Raw genomic sequence first — 24,432 nt, forward strand, 5'->3', positions numbered from 1 at the left:
TTCTATTCGAAACGTTGATGATTTCTGTTCGAAATGTTGATGATTTCTATTCGAAACGTTGACGATTTCTAAACGAAACGTGGACGATTTTTATTCGAATCGTCGAATTTCTATTCAAATCGTCAAATTTCTATTCGAAACGTTGACAATTTCTATTCGTAACGTTGACGATTTCTATTCGAAACGTCAAAGATTTCTATTCTAATTGTCGAATTTCTATTCGAAACGTTGACGATTTCTATTCGAAACGTGGACGATTTCTATTCGAATCGTCGAATTTCTATTCAAATCGTCAAATTTCTATTCGAAACGTTGACAATTTCTATTCGTAACGTTGACGATTTCTATTCGAAACGTTAAAGATTTCTATTCTAATTGTCGAATTTCTATTCGAAACGTTGACGATTTCTATTCGAATCATCGAATTTTTATTCCAATCGTCGAATTTCTATTCGAAACGTTGACGATTTCTATTCGAATCGTCGAATTTCTATTCCAATCGTCGAATTTCTATTCGAAACGTTGACTATTTCTATTCGAATCGTCGAATTTATATTCAGATGGTTGAACTTCTATTCGAAACGTTGACTATTTCTATTCGAATCGTCGAATTTCTATCCGAATCGTCGAATTTCTATCCAAATCGTCGAATTTCTATTCGAAACGTCGACGATTTCTTGCGTTAACAACTCGGTACCGGTCATGATATAACGATTTATTTGGCGATAATTACGCTGATACATGAGCGGAGCAAACTTCGAGCCATTTATAGACAATATTTGGCATTCATATTGTCATCTGGATTCATATTGTCTAGCGTACGACACGTTTACAGTAGACCAAAGAATTCGATGAAGCCAAGCATTGTTTTCTTTCACCAGGAAAAAGTAACCTTGAAAACGAGCCTGGCGGCTCGTTTTTGTAATCGTGGACGATTTATAACTATAACAATAAACTGCAAGGCTCGAATAATCGTATCTTCTCTTTCCAAATTGTCCATTTTTGTGGTCAATCTGGGCGTCAATTAGAGAGACATTACTGTAGAATTCTGCAGTTTGGAGACGCGAGGATGCTATCGATTTTTAACGAAGAGGAGACACAACTATTCGAGCCTTGCAGTTTATTGTTATAGTTATAAATTATCCACAATTATAAAAACGAATAACGCAAGGCTCGAATAATCGCATCTCCTCTTCTCAAATTGTCCATTTCTGTGGTCAATCTGGGCGTCAATTAGAGAGACATTACTGTAGAATTCTGTAGTTTGGAGACGCGAGGATGTTTATTATTATGGTTATAAATTGTCCACAATTATAAAAAGGAATAATGCAAGGCTCGAATAATCGCATCTCCTCTTCTCAAATTGTCCATTTCTGTGGTCAATCTGGGCGTCAATTAGAGAGACATTACTGTAGAATTCTGCAATTGGGAGACGCGGGGATGCTATCGATTTTTAACGAAGAGGAGATACGATTATTCGAGCCTTGCAGTTTACTGTTATAGTTATAAATTGTCCACAATTATAAAAACGAGGCTCGAATAATCGTATCTCCTCTTCCCAAATTATCCATTTTAGTGGACGATCCGAGCGTCAGTAAGGGAGACATTACTCTAATCCTTGTCCCAACCGTTGCGAAATGTAAATTTTGTAATTTTTCCGAAAAGTTCGCGCGATTTTTTTTTCGGACGCGCCGCGTTTCCGTCACCTAAGTTGCAAACGTCATTAAGAGCTCCGGCCTCCGGCTGGAGCCTCGATCGAGATCGGCTTGAACTATCGTACCGGTGATTAGGTATCGCAATGACAAAAATATTCGAGGGGTTCCCGAAGTAAAGAGATCACGCACGTGATCGTGTGTGCGGTGCCGTTCTGTGTTATTAGCAGGTAGCTTGTTAGGCAGTTGGTTTGTGGATAATGGCAGGTATTACAACACGCGACCGTTATTAACCCTTCGTTCGTTCTCCCTCGCTCCATTACGAACCCCCCCTCGATCTATCCTTGTCGCGCCCTCTTGGCGCGGCTTGTTCACTCCATAGAGGAGAACACCCCGGCGGACAAGATATAAATCATTATTCATAATAAGCTGTCAGGACAAAAAACCGGCACAAACAGATCTTAGGCTGCGCTAAATGATCGGCATCGCGGCTCTCGCTCCGCAGGTTCGCCGGAATCGGAATTCGTCTCGATCGGCGGCGATCAAACGATCTTCGTCTCGAAGGCTTCTCGGATCACAGGATTAAATTATATTATATTATATTATATTATATTATATTATATTTTATTATATTATATTATATTATATTATATTATATTATATATTATATTGATATAAATTATATAAATTATATATTGTATTTATTATGTATATGTATAATGATACATAGAACAATATAAAAAAAACTGCAAGAAACTATATCCTGAAATTACTTAGTTATATATTTGAACCTAATTTTGGAGCAACCGATAAAAATCGAACGATTTAAGGTTATATCGTGCCTTGAAATAATAACCTTAATATAACCTTAAATCGTTCGGTTTTTATCGGTTGATCGAAAATTAGGTTTAAACTTACAACTTTGTAACTTCAGGATACAGTTTCTTGCAGCGTTATATTGTTCCACGTTTCATTATTAATAAAATCATACTGAAAGCACTTGGAAATAGTGCTATATATATATATATATAATAACCTTGACATAACCTTAAATCGTTCGGTTTTTATCGGTTGGTCGAAAATTCGATTCAAACTTACAACTTTGTAATTTCGGGATACAGTTTTTTCGCAACGTTATATTGTTCCACGTTTCATTATTAATAAAATCATACTGAAAGCACTTGGAAATAGTATTACAGTAATGTCTCCCTAATCGACGCTTATATTGTGTACAAAAATGCACAATTTGGGAAGAGGAGATACGATTATTCGCTTCGTTTTTATAGTTACGAATTATCAACAAATATAAAAAAACGAGTTACAAGGCTCGAATAATCGTATCTCCTCTTCCGAAATTGTCCATTTTTCTGTACAATCTGAGCGTCAATTAGAGAGACATTGCCGTACATAGAATCACGTTTTAAATATACTAAAATGAAATGTTCGAATTAAAAGTCCTCTAATTACATCGAAGCTGTTTTGCAGAATAATTATTTGTAGCGTACGCAGGACAAGAAGATCGCGATCGAATCGAAGGCTCCTCGGCCATCGCCGCGTTACACGAGGCGTTAATTTTGGAAATTTCCGGCCAGTTTGGGGCACAAAAGGGTGCGTCCCCGTGGGGGACTTACGGTCGAGAATCGAATCGGGTCGTTGAAACACGGCGAACGAACACGTCTTCATTTTAGCAGTTCGAAGGTGGCGGTGGCATTCCAGGGGTCCAGGACGCGGGCCGCGAGCGGAAAAGACACGATATTCCTGTGCACGTGAGGATCGACGTCCCGGAGAAGGTGGTCGTCTCCGGCGTCCTCGTCAGAGCACAGCAGCACCTCGTGTATCCCAGTAGTCTTCGTCGTGTGGGTCCGAGCGTGCCGGACATAGCACCGCGTCCCCGCGATCGCCATGGTTTTGCCGTTGCGCGACCTGAGTTTTTCACCCAACTCTCCTCTGGCGGCAACTCGAGGCCTGGCAAGCCGGGAGTGCATTACACGTAATTAGACGCCAGGGTGGCCCCGAGGTATGTCCGACAAACGGTCCTCCTCTTCCCTCCTCCGCCTTCCACGATCGCGTTTTCCTTCTCGGCTCTCTTTCTTCATCTCTATCCTTCTTCCCGCGTTTCTTTCCCCCTTTCTTTCGTCGAGCCTCTGCCTACGTCTACCTGTTGCCCTCTCTTCGCCGTCTGTCCTTCTCTTTGCTTCTCTCCCTCTCTCTCTCTCTCACTCTCTCTCTCTATCTCTCTCTCTCGCACGCGCGCTTTCTCGCTCTTCGTCTCTCTTTCTCTATTTCTCACACTCCGTCTCCCTTTCTTTTCCTCTTTCCTTCTTCCTCGCTCCCGTCGCTCCCTCCTCGTTCCGTCTTTCTTTCCCTCTCTTTCTCTCTCTCACTCTCTCTCTCTCTCTCTCTCTCTCTCTCTCGCTATCTCACTCTCTCGCTCTCTCGCGCTTGCTCCCTTTCCCCTCGTCATTCTATCTTTCTCTTCCTCTCGCTCTTGCACCTTTTCTTCTCTTCCTTTCTCTCTCTCTCTTCCTCTCTTTCTCTCTCTCTATTGCTCCGTTTCTCCTCCTTTTTCCATCTTTCCCTTCCTCTCTCTTTCTCTCTCCCTCGCGCTCTCTCTTTTTCTCTCTCTTTCTCTCTTTCTCTCACTCTTGCTCCCTTTCTTCTCCTTCTTCCATCTTCATTTTCCTCTCTCTTTCTCTCACTCTTGCTCCCTTTCTTCTCCTTCTTCCATCTCTCTTTTCCTCTCTTCTTCTCTCACTCTTGCCCCCTTTCTCCCCCTTCCATCTTTCCCTTCCTCATTTTCTCTTCCTCCCCTTACCGCGCTCTTTCTCTTCCTTCTCTTTCCTCTTTTCTCTCTTCCTTCTCTTTCCTCTTTTCTCTCTTCCTTTTTCCTCTCTTCCTCTCGCCCCTCTTTCGTCTCCTTCTCTCACCCTACGTCTATTTCACTTTCTTTCTCTTCTTCCACAACACCCTCCGCCCCGCTTCTTTACCATTTTGTTGTCGTTGTCGCCCCTACCTTAATCTCGAGCCGCGTTCACCGATACCTTCGAGTCGCCACGCTCCAGGAGCTACAGTCTAGCAAAAGCATCGCCCCAGCGATTGTTGAACCTTTCTATGGACACTCGAAAATGGCCGAGGATAAAGGTAACAGTAAATTCTCATCCCTAATCGACGCTCGGATCGTGCACGAAAATCGACGATTTGGACAATTCGACGGAGGAGGAGGTACGAAGCCTTGCGCGGCTCGTTTTTATAGTTAACGATTATCAACAGGTACAAAAACGAGTTGCAAGGCTCGAATAATCGTATCTCTCCTCTTCCAAAATTGTCCATTTTTCTGCGCAATTCGAGCGTCGATTAGGGAGAGTTTACTGTGACTCGAGACAGAAAGTGGGCGAATTTTCTCACCCTTAGAAATCCATAGGGATTGAGTTTAGGCTCTAATATAACTTGGATCACCGCATCACATATTTTTCTATTGCAGAAAATCTAGGACAAATAAAATATTTCGAACCTCGATTATATGCGTAGGTGGTAGAAGGTACTCGAATTAAAGGTTAGTAGGCCATTTTTGTAAAAATCAAAAAATTCTATTCTACTTTTGTAGAATAATAATAATTATAATAATTGTGAGAATAATGATAATAATAATTTGTAAAAAGTGGAATAGAAGTCTGGATGCAAAGATTCGATCCATATTTTTGGGCATCGTTCTTTGTAAATTCATTCGCATTTTCTACTAGCTGTAAAAGAAATATGTTCATTCTTTTACGGATGTTTCTAAGCAACACCATACTGTTCCATATCGTGTTCCTCAATTTTCTCTTTGTCCCGATTTATGGCACAAGCTATAAAAACAGTGTTCCATAATAGGTACACGACCGCACTTTAATATCTTGTTCACATACTATTTTATATTTATATTAAATGAACTTTTCAATGTTCATTACGTTATCTAGAAACATCGATCTATCGAACAGTAGTACAAATATTCGACGATAACGCTTTTCGGTCGCAATCAAATCGCAATCAGATCAAATCTTGTACTCTCTGAAAAGCGTTCCATTATAGGTGCTTTCATCTGAAACGATTTCGAAGTTTCATGTATAATATTTCGAACCTCGATTTCATCTGTCCCTTCGCAGCAGAATTCTCTATTGTCCAAACGCTGACGGCGCGAAGAAATAAATGAATAAATAAAGCAATGTTCAACCCACAAAATGTACAAAAATGTAAAAATCGGACTAACAAATCACTGAACGAGTTCTGATCTCGAGTATCATTTGTGGATATTGATGTGGCACTAAACATGTCAAGTGTTAACGTATAATAGTATATATAATATATAACATATAATAATAACAATATTATATACACATATGTTATATATAAATAACTAATAAAAATATAACATATATATATATGTACATACACAATTAATAAAATTTCTATAAAAATACTATTGTTATTATTATATGTTATGTATTATATATACTATTATATAGTATTACTTACATCATTGTTATATTTATCATTTATTATATATAATAATTGTAAATATAATTGCAAATATACATTTTACACATATAATAAATGATAAATATAACAACAACGTAAGTAATACTATATATATATAATATATATATATTAAATTTATATTATATTATATATAATATATATAATAATATAAAATATATAATAAATATAATATATATATATATATATATATATATATATATATATATATATATATACATAATAAATATAATAAACAATATAATATGATGTATATACAGGGTGTCCCACAATTATTTTAACAGCCGAAAATGAGGGGTAGCTGAGGTCATTTGAAGTAACTTTTTCCTTTGCGAAAATGCAATCCGCGGCTTTGTTTACGAGTTATTAACGAAAAACACTGGCCAATGAGAGGTGACGGTGCGAGAGAGAGGGTCCGCGAGAGAGTCCGCAGCACGAGGCTTTGACAGAAGGTCGGGACGGACTCGAGCTGCGTTCGAAATATTGAACAAGTCACGAAGCGAGAACTTTCCGGATTTTTTTAACTACATAACAGTGATATTTTTAAGAAAAACGCTGTTCACCTTTACTTTAGAACGTCTGAAGAATATTCACTAATTTTTCGGACTCGAAATAATATGTAGTTTAACCGTGACAGTCGTTTTAATTTTCTGGTGTGCATGACACCTTATGTGTACCATATGAAATTTTTATGCAAGGTGTACAGTGAAGATTAACAAAGTTCGTAAATGATATTTTAATTTAAATAATTCCGTGTACGAACAGAATTCAACGAATGATTCGCAAAGCTGATTTAATAATAAATAATCGCGTTAAGGTACGTAAAGGATTTGTTTTTTAAAGAAATATGAAAAATATTATCGATAAGAAACTCACCCATTTAGTTGAGGATGCATTTGCTGACTCGTACGTACTGACCTCGTACAACGAACAGCTGATCCCAGGTCGATGACCGCAACATTCGAGGGATACTGTCGGTGGAACCTCTGGTATGGTTATTTGCGAAGTTCACTTACACTGCACTGTCACCAAACACTGATCAGTTATTTAATCACTGATAATCCGAATCACTTGTGGATATTTAAGAAAGATCACTGAGACTCGTTCGCGGATAATCGTTTACTCGACGCGTTCGTTCGGAAGTCGACGTTTCACTGCCGAAAAATTCAGGCCTTGACTGTGGGTCCTTGTTGTTCTTCGTTCGGCCGTCCGAGGAAATGACACTCGATACCATTTTCTTCGCACGGCCATTAATTACGTTCTAAGAGCGCAGGGTGACAGCGGGTCGGACACAGTTTACGTCTCGGCATATCTTGTTTATTTCATTTGGCGGTACCCTGCGCTTCGAAGAAAATAGTATCGGGTGTTATTTCCTCGGACGGCCGAAAGACGAACGACAAGGGCCCACGGTCGAGGCCTCGATTTTTTGGCAGTGAAACGTCGACTTCCGAACGAACGCGTCGAATAAACGATTATCCGCGAACGAGTCTCAGTGATCTTTCTTAAATATCCACAAGTGATTCGGATTATCAGTGATTAATTAAGTGATCAGTGTTTAGTGACAGTGCAGTGAAAGATCAGCTGTACGTTGTACAAGGTCAGTACCCTTCGACATCATGAATTTCAGCCAGCAAATGCATCCTCAACTAAATGGGTGAGTTTCTTACTGATAATATTTTTCATATCTCTCTAATAAACAAATCCTTTACGTCCCTTATTTATTATTAAATCAGCTTTGCAAATCATTCGTTAATCTTCACTGTACACCTTGCATAAAAATTTCATATGGTACACATAAGGTGTCATGCACACCAGAAAATTAAAACGACTGTCACGGTTAAACTACATATTATTTCGAGTCCGAAAAATTAGTGAATATTCTTCAGACGTTCTAAAGTAAAGGTGAACAGTATTTTTCTTAAAAATATCACTGTTATGTAGTTAAAAAAATCCGGAAAGTTCTCGCTTCGTGACTTGTTCAATATTTCGAACGCGGCTCGAGTCCGTCCCGACCTTCTGTCAAAGCCTCGTGCTGCGGACTCTCTCGCGGACCCTCTCTCTCGCACCGTCACCTCTCATTGGCCAGTGTTTTTCGTTAATAACTCGTAAACAAAGCCGCGGATTGCATTTTCGCAAAGGAAAAAGTTACTTCAAATGACCTCAGCTACCCCTCATTTTCGGCTGTTAAAATAATTGTGGGACACCCTGTATATCATATTATATTATTTATTATTATTGTTTATTAATCTAATAAAATAAATATAATATGATATGTATATATATATCATATTATATTTATTTATTATATTTATTATTGTTATATATACAGCATGATGTGTGTAATATGATAAATATAAATTTAGCGATAAATAATAAATATAATAAATAAATAAATATAATAAATTTATTATTTATCGTTACATTTATATTTATCATATTACACACATCACGCTTGACAATCGCGACAACATTAGCATAGATTCAATTCGCGGTCCTGTAAGGTTCGTTTCGTGCGATTCCGTCGCGATATTGGCCGGCAGAGGGGTTCGCGGCGAAAAAGTTCAGCGAACGGCGGCGGAGCGTCGCGAAAGAGGAGCGCGGCGGAGTCGTGCGGCGCGGCGCGGTCCGATTTGCCGGGGCAGCAGCAGCATCTCTGTCGGCTGTTACGGCCGTGGTATGCGTGTCGCCTTAGTGAAAGAGGCGGACGAACATTGTATCGCCTCCGTCTCCAGAAAAATCTCCGACTAATTATATTTGTGCGTGTGCGAACACGTGTTTCACGCTTGCACGGACAGTCAATGGACGACGAGAGGCTGTGACTATCGCCGGCGAACAGGTCGTCGGCGCACGGGTCCTCTGTCGTTCCGGCAGCGGGCGACTGGTACACTTAACGAAGAGAACGAGAGGGGACGAGAGGGTGGGTGGGGTGGAGGGAGGATGGGGAGACGCAAGAAAACCCTCATAGAAGAAGTGCTAGCACCGTTTAAAGCACGATGCACCGAAGGCGCGCGCGTTCTAAGTGTAATTACCATTGGCGCAATTAATTTAGTTAAAGAGCCTCCGACATTAATTTACAATGTGAATCTCTCTCTCTCTCTCTCTCTCTCTCTCTCTTTCTCTCTCTATCTCTCTTTCTCGTTCTCTCGCGGTGTCCCGTGTCCCTCTGTCCTCTATTTAATGCCTCTTCGGCTGGCATCCGCGTTCACATTCCACCTACGTGGCGGCCGACGAACCGACCACGTGATTTTCAACCCGCGTTCGTTTAACGTGTCGTGTCAATTTGACACAGTTTTCGCAGCCACGGAAGAAACGCGCCGTGTTGTCGATCGTCTTATAAACAACGCGAACGATCCCTGGCAAGGGTTATTATGTCTTGTTATAGCAATGTTTAGCGTATTAATTATGTTAGCTTATTATTATTATTATATATTATATATCATATATAATTATAATATATAATAATATATAATATATATAATAAATATTATAATATAATATATATAATATTATATATATTTATATATATATATATATAGTTATATATATTTATATATATATATACAATTATATATATAATTGTCGGCTGTGGATACGAGAACGAGGGTTAATCGTTCATTTTACTATGCGAAAGTATGACGCTAATTGAGATATATTGTAGATAATTTGTTTTTTGATTTGTTCGTCGCGTTGTTCCTTCAATATATATATTATACCGTTATTGGACGACACGAGCAATGTTCATTCGCAAAATCAAGTTTTATGTTACTTTATCTGACATCTTTTTCGTTCTTCTTGTTATAGTGCAATCGGTGTGATTATTTGTTATTTTAATTAATAATAAAGAATGGCGACTTAAGGTTGTGTTTAAAAAAGTTAGAGAAAAAAACGAAGAAAAAACAGATGTATAGACAAAGTTCATCGTTTGTAGAAACTCTAACAATTTTAGCTTGAATATTTATTTATTTTTTTATTTATTATATTATTATGTTATTATGTTATTATATTATTATATTATTATATTATTATATTATTACATTATTATATTATTATATTATTATATTATTATATTACTATATTATTATATTAGTATATTATTATATTATTATATTGTTATATTGTTATATTGTTATATTGTTATATTATTATATTATTATATTACTATATTATTATATTAGTATATTAGTATATATATATTACTATATTACTATATTATTATATTATTATATATATATTTATATATTTCGGCTTGAACAAAAAAGAAGTTGCACACTACAATATAAATTGAAATTATCTCTTCAAATTTCAACTTTGTTACTTTCAGAATCACCAGGAATTAATTTGTACGCGTCAACAATCAATTTTCAAGTCTGCAACTTTCAATATCGATTGAGACCGATGTCTACAATTTCTTTTTATCCTTGCAACCTAACTCTCCAGAGGAAACCTAATACACATCGGAAAAACATCACGTTTCAGCACGTTGGCAGTCGTTAAAAGTGTACGTCACCGATTCGCCAGACAAAGGGTAACTGTAAGGGTGTATCGCGGATGAGCAACGAATTCAACTATCCGGCCAGAAAATCATCGTTCGTGCATTAGAACTTTTTAACCCGCTGCGAGGTTAACTGTTCTGTAGATGACCAGCCGACTTTCTTACCTTTAGCGAGCGAGCGAGCGCGCGCTCGCTAAAGGGTATTAAACGCCTTCCCCGTAGACTGGCCGATGATTGCACCAACGACAGTTACTATCTGGAAACTGCCGCCTCCCATCAGATGGCAGGAAACAGAGAGCGACTATACAGTTAACCGTAACGCACCGACAAAGTGCATTTTCAACGGCCGTCCCGGTGTTCGCGCTGCTCGTGCCCCTTGCCGCAGTCGCACCCTTGGCTCGACGTACACGAGATCAACCCGTGCGCTGTCTACCCAATTCTTCGCGGCGACATCGTTTCGCGCGTCGACCAGTAATGTCGCCGGACAGTAATGGAATCAGGTTGATAGAGGCGACAATTGTGGAATTGATAGGTGCGGATCGGCGTGCTGTTGCCGCAACAGCGCTTAACCCTTTGGTTATTTACGATTATCATGCGATTATTCCAGCCTTATTATTATATTATTATATTTTTATATTGTTATATTGTTATATTATTATATCGTTATATTATTATATTGTTATATTATTGTATTATTATATTATTAAATTGCTATATTGTTATATTGTTATATTGTTATATTATTATATTATTATATTATTATATTATTATATTATTATATTATTATATTATTATATTATTATATTATTATATTATTATATTATTATATTATTATATTATTATATTATTATATTATTATATTATTATATTATTATATTATTATATTATTATATTATTATATTATTATATTATTATATTATTATATTATTATATTATTATATTATTGTATTGTTATATTATTGTATTGTTATATTGTTATATTATTACATTATTACATTATTACATTATTACATTATTATATTATTATATATTTATTTATTTATTTCGGCTTGAATGAAAAAGGATGTACAGCACAATCGGCGTGCTGTTGTAGCTTGTTTTTATAGTTACCGATTGTCAATAACTATAAAAATGGGCTGTAAGGCTCGAACAAACGTATCTCGAGCCTTGCGACTCGTTTTTATAGTTGTTGGCAATAAAAACTATAAATAATATGCTATATTATAAATAATCGTATACATATAAATAATATATAAATAATAAATAAATAATGTACTATAAGTAATCGTATCTCCTCTTCCCGAATTTTCCATTTTTCTGTACAATCCGAGCGCGTCAATTGGGAAGAATTTACTGTACCTGTTATGAAACATCGTTCGATTTTGACCCATTCTTGAAACGATAACACAAATAATTCAATGAAAAAAATAGATCGAGCATATACAAGTGGATGCAAAGATTGTACTAATATTTTTTAGCAGAATCAGTAAATTCTCCCTAATTTCCCATCAGCTTGTAAACAAAAATCGACAATATCAATTATTATATATTTATATTGATATTATATTGTAATATTAATTTAAAACGGGTCGCAAGGCTCGAATAATCTCATCTCATCTTCCTAGATTGTCCATTTTTTGTTTACAAGCTGTGGTAAAATTAGGGAGAACTTACTGCAGTCGCAATTGTTCTGCCAGTGAAGCGGTCCCTAACACCTTGACTCAGGAATAACTCTTGGACTTCGGTGAAGTCTTTCGACTACACTATGCACGTTTGCTAACACCTGTCCGAATCGTTCGTGGCTTGACCTTGAATAGATGAGAAAGAAAAATGAGCTGTCCGGACTATTGGTTTTTATTTCGATTTTAGAATTTAGCAGTTGTTACGACAATCCATTGAATAATAAGGTTATTTATAATAATAATAATAATAATAGTAATAATAGTAATAGTAATAGTAATAGTAATAGTAATATAGTAATAGTAATAGTAATAGTAATAGTAATAGTAATAGTAATAATAATAATTATTATTATTATTACTAATATTAATAATAATATTATATTGTGTGTCTATAATTATATATAATATATTATATATTATATTGTTTCAGTTGTATATAATTGTCTAATTTAATTAACTAATATTATTACTATTATTAATAATAATAATAATAATTATTACTATTGTAATAATAATAATAATATTAATAATAATAAGGGTGTCATAGCAAGATTATGTCAAGGTTATCGAGAATGAAAAATAATTTAGATACGACAGCTGTTTCGAGCTAAAAATCTGTCTCGCCTTTGCTGTCATAAGTCGGCAGAGGCTCAAATTTCAAATCATATCGTCAACGTCACACTTTGTCATATACGTGAAAAAGCATTGTTATAGCAGTTTTCAAGTCCGAACTTATAACAGATATTGGCATGGGGATTGGCTTCCGACCAAAGTTTGTTTCAATGTTCCTCGGCTAGATGATTCCGAGCGAGACTTGTGTACTTGTGTACAGTTTTTCGTTATCTTACGAAACCTGAAAATACCTCAGTTCATAACTTGGAACGTGCGAATCATTGTCGTCGTGTGCTTGTTGTTCGTTCGCGATAGTTGTTATAATCTATTTTCTCCATTCTTCGTTTATTGTTTTTTAGAGATACCTTTTGTCTCGATCCTTTTAGTGGAACTTGCACGTTTGAGCGATTACAGTGGTACTACGATTTATGGTTGTTCAGTGTGTTTCAAAGTGTGTTGATACCGCGACGTTCATTTTCTTGTAGAACATTGTCGGAATTTCGCTGATATCGTAGATCAGTGAATTGCGTTAAATATGGACGAAGAGGTGGATTATATAGAAGAGCAAAAACCGAGGAGTTCCAAATGGGCTAAGAAACGTCATAAATCGGGTATCGAGAGGAATTTGACAAGTAGTAAGTAACAATATTATTATAAGATGGAATAATAATTGATTTCTAAAAATTATTTGAATTCACTGGAATTTATTATTAAAGACTTTCGTTATCACTAGACCGCGGGTTTTACGCATTTATAACAAAAATGTGTTAAATTGAAATAGTTTAATAATTATTGAAGTAAAGAAATTAATTAAATTAAGCGCAAAATAGCGAAAACTTTTGAACAATTTCAATATAACGACGTATTACGAACGAAATAAATGCCGATTTAGTTTCTGTATTTTGCAAATTAACGAAGATCATTTTGATTTTGCACAAAGATTTTGCAGCGTAATTGTCATTACAATAATTGTCAATTAATCAGTGATATAATCTATAATATAATTATGTTATTATGTTATTATTGTTATTATTATTATTATTATTATATAATTGATATAACCCTAATATAATATATATACCCTTTTGCCATATTTGTTCCTTTCAGTGTGGCGAAAAATTAAGGCACAGTTCACGGGGACGAAGATCGAAGAGTCGAGCGACGAATGCAGTTCTTGTGAGTAATTAATTATTTATATATATATATATATATATATATATAAAAATGAGAGTTTATTACATGACAGCATATATATATATGCTGTCATGTAATAAACTCTCATTTTTTTCTAACAGTAAATAATTTATCAGAAAGCTTGAAGTCTTTCATTTGTTACGTATACGATTTCACTGTGCATATGTTAAGAATAAATTGAAGTACTGTATAAATAACGGTGTGAATCGTTTATTAATTTTAAATGTGAAAATAGTGCCATTTCTCGTAGTGGCAACACGCTGAAACCAGCGATCAATCATTACCAACAGTTGGTAATTCTTAGAAAATAATGATGAGACCATCTAAGAAAGATCGTCGGAACTCGGTATTACAAGAATCGAGTCTAGATGACGCCATTGCTTTCCGTCTGTGATCGGCTGTCGGTAACGTCGACCAGTTTCAACGTTTCACCGCTGTTTTACGAAATCAAATGATTCTTGCAGTTCTTCGCGCAGTGTCTTATGGGTAATTCGGTACGAATCAGTTGTCGTGGCAATAAATATTCATTTTTCTCTACCATTTAATTATAAATAATTCGTTTATTAAATTATATCAATACAGGAGATCCCGCTGCATATTCTTGTACCTTTTGGACACCTTGCAAAATTTAAATTGTCTAATTGATCTGGAAACTGGAAAAATTGATAGAATTGTCTAATTTAATCTGGTTAATATATATATATATACGTATATTTTCTTCATGAAAATGATAGACGATTACAATGTTTCTATAATTTTATATTACTGTAATGTAAACTATATGTACTATATAAACTATATAAATTATACAAACTATATAAACTATATAAACTATATAAACTACATAATCTATCTAAACTGTATAAATATAACTATACAAAATATACAAAATATATAAAATATGTAAATTATATATACTATATAAACTATATTAACAATATAGACTATATAAAATAGATTAACTAATATGCAAACACTATAATTTTATAAACTATACAAAATATACAAAATATGTAAACTATGCAAATTATGTATACTATATAAACTATATTAACACTATAAACTATATAAAATAGATTAACTAGTATACAAAAACTATAATTTTATATTATAGCGACTGCCGAGCCTGAATACGTTGAAAATCTGTTCTATGGTGCATCTACACTTTAATCGAAAATACTTGTCTCTTTTATTTTAACAATAAATGAATTCTCTTATACAATATTGATGCAGAAGATTTCCCCAGACGTTTCGATAGCTTTTATTCGTCTACTCTCGGCTAAATCTTCCAGAGACATAAGTTCCCAAAGAAACTTGCTAACAGAAAAGAATCTCCGGACACGGTAGCTTTCAACAGACGAACAGTAACATGTGCAGGGCACTTAATGACGTTGTCGAAGCCGTAGTTATATCGTCGAGTACAATAATGGTTTCCAGGTCAAACCTCGAAACTTATCACTTCCAGAGCAATCTGGCCGTTCTCCAGAGCTTGTCGCTCTTCGTTTGTGTTTATTAACGTTTCGTACCATGTTCAATGCGATTCGCGTACGATATTGTAACGCATATTGTTTATCTATGACGAAAGATAATAATTGTACTCGAAGTTGTCGAATCAGGCGACATACCTTCGGGAGAAATGCTAATTTAACCAGTTAGCTGTGTCTGACGAGTGTACTCGTCGTGGAGAAGTGACAGTATTTTGCGTCACGACGAGTATACTCGTCATAGAGAAGTGGCTGTATTTTATATCGTGACGAGTATATTCGTCGTGGAGAAATGGCAGTATTTTATATTGTGACGAGTATATTCGTCGTGGAGAAGTGACAGTATTTTGTGTCACGACGAGTATACTCGTCGTGGAGGAATAGCAGTATTTTGTGTCGCGACGAGTATACTCGTCACGAAGAATTTTGTGTCACGACGAGCATACTCGTCACGAAGAATTTTGTGTCATGACGAGTATATTCATCGTGGAGAAGTAGGGCAGTATTTTGTGTCACGACGAATATACTCGTCATGGAGAAGTGGCTGTATTTTATATTGTGACGAGTATATTCGTCGTGGAGAAGTGGCAGTATTTTGTGTCGCGACGAGTATACTCGTCGTGCAGAAATGACAGTATATTGTGTCACGACGAGTATACTCGTCACGAAGAATTTTGTGTCACGACGAGCATACTCGTCACGAAGAATTTTGTGTCATGACGAGTATATTCATCGTGGAGAAGTAGGGCAGTATTTTGTGTCACGACGAATATACTCGTCATGGAGAAGTGGCCGTATTTTATATCGTGACGAGTATATTCGTCGTGGAGAAATGGCAGTATTTTATATTGTGACGAGTATATTCGTCGTGGAGAAGTGACAGTATTTTGTGTCACGACGAGTATACTCGTCGTGGAGGAATAGCAGTATTTTGTGTCGCGACGAGTATACTCGTCACGAAGAATTTTGTGTCACGACGAGCATACTCGTCACGAAGAATTTTGTGTCATGACGAGTATATTCATCGTGGAGAAGTAGGGCAGTATTTTGTGTCACGACGAATATACTCGTCATGGAGAAGTGGCTGTATTTTATATTGTGACGAGTATATTCGTCGTGGAGAAGTGGCAGTATTTTGTGTCATGACGAGTATATTCGTCGTGGAGAAGTAGGGCAGTATTTTGTGTCACGACGAATATACTCGTCATGGAGAAGTGGCCGTATTTTATATCGTGACGAGTATACTCGTCGTGGAGAAGTGGCAGTATTTTGTGTCGCGACGAGTATACTCGTCGTGCAGAAATGACAGTATATTGTGTCACGACGAGTATACTCGTCACGAAGAATTTTGTGCCACGACGAGTATACTCGTCACGAAGAATTTTATATCACGACGAGTATACTCGTCGCGCGTAAAAAGTAGCGAGCATTGGCTATTTAAATTGTAATTTTAGTGAAAACAGAATCGTATTCTCAAATTTCCAGACGTTTATAGTATTTTGATTCTCGCAACCCGTATGGGTGCGAGCTCTGAAAAGATGACGTCACAGGCAACTTGTTAAAAGTAAGAGCGTCGAAGAATATTATTCCGTGGACCCTAACTATGTACACCAGTTACTTAGTCAAATTGACATTCTTCACAAGACATAAACTACATAATTACAAAACTTTTCTTGGATACTTAGAGAGGGGGGGGGGGAGTGATGAGACATCAAGCGAAATCATGCTCGCACTGCGAGCAAGTTCGTATCAGACTTCATGAAGCATACTCTCTGTGCATCTCGAAGAGTCGACACCTAAGAAAAAGATTCCAATCTTATTTCTAGCTCGTTTATTGCACTGTTTAAAATGTTTATTGCACTGATACCAGAGATGAAACAATAAATCCAGCCTGTTTAAAAAAATAGCTTTTCGTCTCTACTAATGTGTACTAATTGAAAAAAAGGCAAATCTCACTTTTTTTTCGTCTGCGAGTAATTAATGAAGATCCAAGTTTTGGGGAGCGGCGGGAAAGCAGAAAAAATTACACGATCCTAAATTCGCGTTAACAGGACATCATCGATCGCGTTATCCATCGGTCGAGAAAAATGATCTTAATAAAATTTCCCTTGCGATGCGAGAGTAATTTCCTCCGAATTTTACTACCACGCGATATGTATATCATAAACTAATGAAATCCGTTTCGTTTTAGAGGAACACGATGCCGCTGGATGATGATTATGAATGTTCCCGGAATGTCTTTGTTTACCGGTGGAAAAACGAGCGTGCGTTATTCTTCGACCGCTAAACCTCCAGAGAAATGAGTACGAGAAAGTTTCTCGAGCTCGGGGAACGCGTTTCGAAGGTTCCTTAAATTGGAAGCGAAGATAAGAAGAAGAAGACGGATCGATATAATTTTGGACAGTCGAAAGGTTGCGGCCGACGCTCCGTTCGTAAATCTTCGAGATACGGATCTCAGCTGTTTCAACCGATGTTAATACCGCGGAACCATTTACCTGCTCCTTTAAGAGAGAACTGTAACAACTTCCGTGCACTTTTCTGGTCGATTTGAGAAATATTTGAGATAAAAGTTTTGAGGAAAAAACCGCATAGTACAATATGTGTAGCGAGTACGATATTGTGACTTAAATTAGCAGTTGGAAATTATTTTACAAATTAAAATCATGCACTCAAGTTGCATGTTTCTTAAAACGAGCTAAAATGATAAAATTGAAAATGGTTATTTTTCTCTAAACGGTATTAATAGTATAATAAACAGTATTAATATAATATAATAAATAATAATAAATGTAATTAATATAATACATAATATAAATATAATAAATATATATATAATATGAATATAATAAATATAATATAATTAAGTAATAATAGTATATTAATATAATAAACTAAGAAACTAATAATATAATAATATATATAATATATAATAATATTATATAATAATATATTTTATTAGTTTATTATATATATAATAATGTATTAAATATAATAAACAATATAATAAACAGTATTATTGTAAATGAGCCGTTCTGTGGCTAAATTCATACATCTCCGAACACAATTCTAGCATTTTCTGATAGCATTTTTTTGGTAGAATTTTTTTCAAAATTGTGATCCAAGTTTTAGTACAAGACACACGAGTTACATACAAAATTTATTTCACATCTGAATAATTTTAATTTTAAAATAGCGAAGCAACATGTTGAAATTCCTTAAACGTTTTCACTATTTCGAATTCGGTTCTAAAATTGCCTGAGGTATATGAAAGAGGTCGCCGCGCGCCATTATATTAATCTCCGTAAAGCGACACTGTTTCATAAGCTGCATCTGTATAAGTACTTTGAATTTTTGCGCGATACATTAGGAGTATAATTTCTTTGTGCATTACCACCGATTTAACCAGCCGTTTTCGACGAGCATATTCGTAAAACGCGCGTAAAAATGTACTGTTTAAATTCGCGATTTTAGCGAAAGCTAAAATAATATAATCGTTATTTTTAAGACGCTTCGACTGTTTGGAGGTCAAGGCCCAATAAGACGAGCAAATGCAGAGATATAAATAATTATTTTGAAGAAAACTGTACACAGGATGTCCCATAATTATGGTAACACCTGGAAAGAAGGCTATTTTCTGATTCCTGAGGCTATTTTAAGCAACTTTTTCCTTAGCGAAAATGCAGTATGCGGCTTTGTTTACGAGTTATTAACGAAAAACACTGGCCAATGAGACGCAATATCTCGGCTGGCGCGAGGCGGAGCCTACCAGCGCGCGAAGCCCAGTGCCGCTCATTGGCTCGGCCGCCTCGCGCTAGGCCTCGCCTCTCGCCTCTCATTTGTCACTGTTTTTCGTTAATAACTCGTAAACGAAGCCGCGAATCGCATTTTCGCTAAGGAAAAAGTTGCTTCAAATCATCTCAGGAATAACCCCATTTCGAATTTTAACGTAATTATGGGACACTCACAATAGCACCTAAGTTAGGTAGCATACTCGTCATCGCCCTATAAATAGGTAGTATATTCGTGATCATTTCATAATTATGAGACACCCAGTGTACAGTTTTCTTTAAAATAATTATTTCAATCTCCTTATTCGCTGCTCTTATTTCGTCTTATTTCGTCTTATTTCGTCTGTAAACATTCGAAACGTCTTAAAATTTGAGCACACTCGTCGTCGCATGCATTTCGTGACACATTTTAGGTGCGCTAGGCGGAGCCTACGAGCGCGCGAAACCCAGTGCCGCTCATTGCCTCGGCCGCCTCGCGCTAGGCCTCGCCTCTCGCCTCTCATTGGTCACTGTTTTTCGTTAATAACTCGTAAACGAAGCCGCGAATCGCATTTTCGCTAAGGAAAAAGTTGCTTCAAATCATCTCAGGAATAACCCCATTTCGAATTTTAACGTAATTATGGGACACCCACAATAGCATCTAAGTTAGGTAGCATACTCGTCATCGCCCTATAAATAGGTAGTATATTCGTGATAATTTCATAATTATGAGACACCTTGTGTACAGCTTTCTTTAAAATAATTATTTATATCTCTTTATTATTATCTCTCTCTTTATTGTTATTATGTTTATCTCTTTATTATTCGCTGCTCTTATTTCGTCTTATTTCGTCTCTAAACATTCGAGACGTCTTAAAATTTATCACACTCGTCGTCGCTTATATTTCGTGACACATTTTAGGTGCGCGCACCTTTCGGTCGGGTCCCAACGGGTGGACCGGTCGAATAAAGTTGTGCCAGTTTTTCGAAGTTTGGCGAACAACGCGGCTCCCTTGAACCGAAAAGAACGCGCCGATCGATCGCGCGCGTCCCGGTTCCATGCGATTGATAAACAATCTGAAATTCTCGCGCTTTGTATTTTCGAAACGTATTCGAGACCGACGATGACTCGACCGACCGATCCCCCCTTAATTTCACGTGCGTTGCATCATATTTCAATGTCATCAAAAAACCCGGATAGCCGATTCGAAAAAGTGATCGATTTGTCACGACCTACATACACACGCACACACGCCGCCCGGCGTCGACGTAACGCGAGGAATTGCTGCGATATGCATAAAAAATGGCGAGTTGTGGACGCAGGTTGCCAGGGGTTTCGCATATTGATAGTTCTCGTTCGGAGGGAAGCTCGCGGTGGCTGCGCATGCAACGACACACACACACACACACCGTCGTGCATTGACCATGCATTTTTGCAAGCGAGAGCCCCGGCGCTTCTCTCTTCGTTCGCGAGCACTCGAAGCGCATGCAATTCTCTGCAGGTTCGAACGATTTCCTTCCTCTCCGCCTTCCGAGACTTTCCGCGGCACGAGAACCGGGAACAACAACAGGAGGGAAGGATCCGTTCGACATAAATTACGAAGCCAGAGTCACCTGGGACCGCGTCCTTCTGGACTTAATCGCTGGACTGCAGATTTTTATCGCTGTTTGTTCAATTATTGGCCGTAGATATATAATTTGTGTAGCATTTTGAAATAATAACAGACTGCGATCTATTTGGCGAATGTATTATTTTTTTGGCGGCGGTTCGAGTGTGGTATAGGAAAGGGGCGACGTTTCGTCCGGGGCCCGCTAGAGGACTCATCGGTAAGGCTATCCTAGCGGGCCCTTGCCTTAGACGTAATTCCTGATGATCCCCACCATAGGTGAAGGAAAGGTTTTTCCACAGCACGTCCCCCTCGTACTGGTTTCGCTACACACAACACCGCTGATATAAGCTGCACCGCAGCTTCGGAATAGCAGAGCCGGCGAAAGCCCCTAAAGCTCAAAATGTAGGCATTCAACTGCCTTAGACGTAAGGGTAGGACGAAGTCTCGGTGCATATATACGAATCGAGGCGGATCGGCTACTAGCGGGAAGAGGAGCCCTCTGCTGGCATGTCTGGAGGTAGCCGCCACATTTTGTTTCTATGAAATAATAAAATTATCATTTACAGCTGTTTCCGGTCGCTTGGCTATATGTACTGTATCGAATTGTTTGCTTAAAAATCGTTCGCCTGTGGATACAAATGGTGTGCCTGGTTCACACGAATTTATTCAATATCGTTATCGTTGTCATTTAGACAGTGCGCGAAGCTGAAAGACCGCCTAGAATGAGCCTATTTAAATGCAAATGCCTCCCGAATGAATATTAACGAATCTAGTGCATTTGTTTTTTAGAAGCAAATTTTGTGACAAAGAATCCCGTGCTCTTTGCGTTTAAACGAATTTGCGTTTAAACGTCGTTATTGTCAGCAGTAAATAGTAATTATAACGAGAATTTAATTGTGTAATTTCAAAACAGTATTTATATATATACAAACGAGATTACTTGAAAATTATGTCGGATTAAAAAACGAAGGAGATCTTCGATGAATGATTTGAAAATTCGACGAATTTACTTGAAAATTATTATTATCCTCAAATTTAAAATATTAATAAATATTATATTTATACATTATTTTATTATAATATTATTAGAGCAACTATAATTTTTATACATTATTATAATAAATATTATTATTATACATTATTATGTTATAATATTATTATAGTAAATATAATATAATATCTATTATTAGATTATAATATTATTATAATAAACATTATTATTATATATTATTATACTGTAATATTATTATAGTAAATACAATATAATATCTATTATTATATTACAATATTATTATAATAAATATTATTTTTATACATTATTGTATTATAATATTATTATAGCAAATATGATTTTTATACATTACTATATTATACTATTATTATTATGTATTATTATATTATGATATTATTGTAGTAAATATTATTTTTATACATTATTATACTATAATATTATTATAATAAATATTATTATTATACATTATTATACTATAATATTATTATAATAAATATTATTATTATACATTATTATACTATAATATTATTATAGTAAATATATTATAATATCTATTATTAGATTCTAATATTATTATAATAAATATTATTATTATATATTATTATACTATAATATTATTATTATAATAAATTATAATATATTATATACATCAGTATTAACAGTTCATTATTATATTAATAAATATTATTATTGTTAACTTAACGACGACGAAAACGTAGATAACGGACGTTCGTACAAAGCAATTTACGAAAAAAAAGGAAACGAAGACGGGAGCGTCAATTTTTCTGTGTTTCGTAGAAGAATCTTCAGCGGCAATTAATCTCAACCAGCCGCCGCAAAAACGTGGGGGAGATATTTCGGCGACGCGTGTAAATAAATTATGATACATTGCGAGAGGTATCCTCCAGATAGTTTCGAGGTTTTCCTAACATTCGAAACGTGCGGTTTATTCGGAACTCCCGGTTCCATGCCATTTGTCCCACTTCGCGCAGCAAGTTATAGGAAACTAATGAAATATGTTTGAAACGCGTAGACGGAACGGCTGGAATTCGGATGCGAGGACAATTATTAGTTACCATTCCGGGAATGTTTAATTGTACTCCATTTATACTTCGCTGGTATTCCATTTCTGTCATCGCAGAGTTAGCCACACCGACGAAAATTCTGTTAATTATTTATAGATGCTATTGGAAACAGATTTTCGCAGTCGCGATTCGATCATTTTTTTACACGTTTATGTCTGCGAATTGTTTTCTTTTTTTTTTTGGAAACGAACGTTTCGTTAAAAATCTGTCGAGGGAGCGCTGAAGTGTGCGTTACACCGAAATTTTTTATTGCTAAAGGCACAATTTCGATTTTCAAGGAAAAATCGAAGACGATTTTTTCATGTTTAAAGTAAATTTTATTCGATGACGTACTGACTATAATGACTGGTAAATTTTTTTTTCTTTCTTTCTGGTAATTTGGAATATACAAGATTTAATTATTCTTTTTTTTGTGTGGAGAACGAAATTATTTTTCTGTTGTATAGAATTATCATTTCGGATTACTTGTGCTTATATCTAATCGACAAATTTTTGCAGTTACTCGGAAATTAGTTTGAAAAAACGTCAAAAGATCGACTGAGTTTCAACGGTTTATATCTTGAACAACAGCTGAGGATTTTTCCATTGCGAAAAACAATGGATGGAATACAGCAAAAATATTGTAAACGTTATAGTGATTTTTACGAAGCTCTGTACGTTGCATTAAATAAAAATATAATATAATATATATATAATTTTATATAATATATAATATTAATAAAAATATAATAATACAATAATACAATATATATATATAAATAATAATATATGTATAATAAATATTAATATATATATAAAGTAATAATACAATATATATCTATATATATTGTATTATTGTATTATTATATTTTTATTAATATTATATATTATATAAAATTATATATATATAATATAATAAAAATAAAAAATATAATATAATGAAAATAAAAAATAAAAATATAAATACCAATAAAAATGTAAATATAATAAAAATGCTTTCCACGAAACGTGAGACGATACAAATAAAAAATATAATATAATAAAAATAAAAAACATAAATACCAATAAAAATGCAAATATAACAAAAATGCTTTCCACGAAGCGCGAGACAATTAACTTTTACTGTCGCCGATACGGGCGACGCGTAGGAAATGGATAGTCGATGATTAAACGTTTCTAGAGCAATGATGCGAAAATAGCGGAGCCTGGCGTGTCACGATTGCCATCGAAGTTATCTGCATCGATGAAAATTCTACCAATTATCCGTAAATACCGTGAACGATCGATTTCGTGAAAAATGGAGGGCGGTGCCAGTTCCACGCAACAGCTT

At 35.7% G+C, this 24,432-nt stretch overlaps 1 long non-coding RNA gene across 1 annotated transcript; it reads left to right on the plus strand.

Moving 5' to 3' along the window:
• Positions 1-13,180: 13,180 nt before the first annotated feature.
• LOC117218613 (uncharacterized) lies at positions 13,181-18,253 on the plus strand. The gene is made up of 3 exons (XR_004489795.2): positions 13,181-13,606; positions 14,079-14,147; positions 17,841-18,253. It is a non-coding gene; the product is annotated as an uncharacterized LOC117218613 (long non-coding RNA).
• Positions 18,254-24,432: the final 6,179 nt, after the last annotated feature.

The sequence above is a fragment of the Megalopta genalis genome, chromosome 7, assembly GCF_051020955.1.
Source record: "Megalopta genalis isolate 19385.01 chromosome 7, iyMegGena1_principal, whole genome shotgun sequence".
NCBI lineage: Eukaryota > Metazoa > Arthropoda > Insecta > Hymenoptera > Halictidae > Megalopta > Megalopta genalis.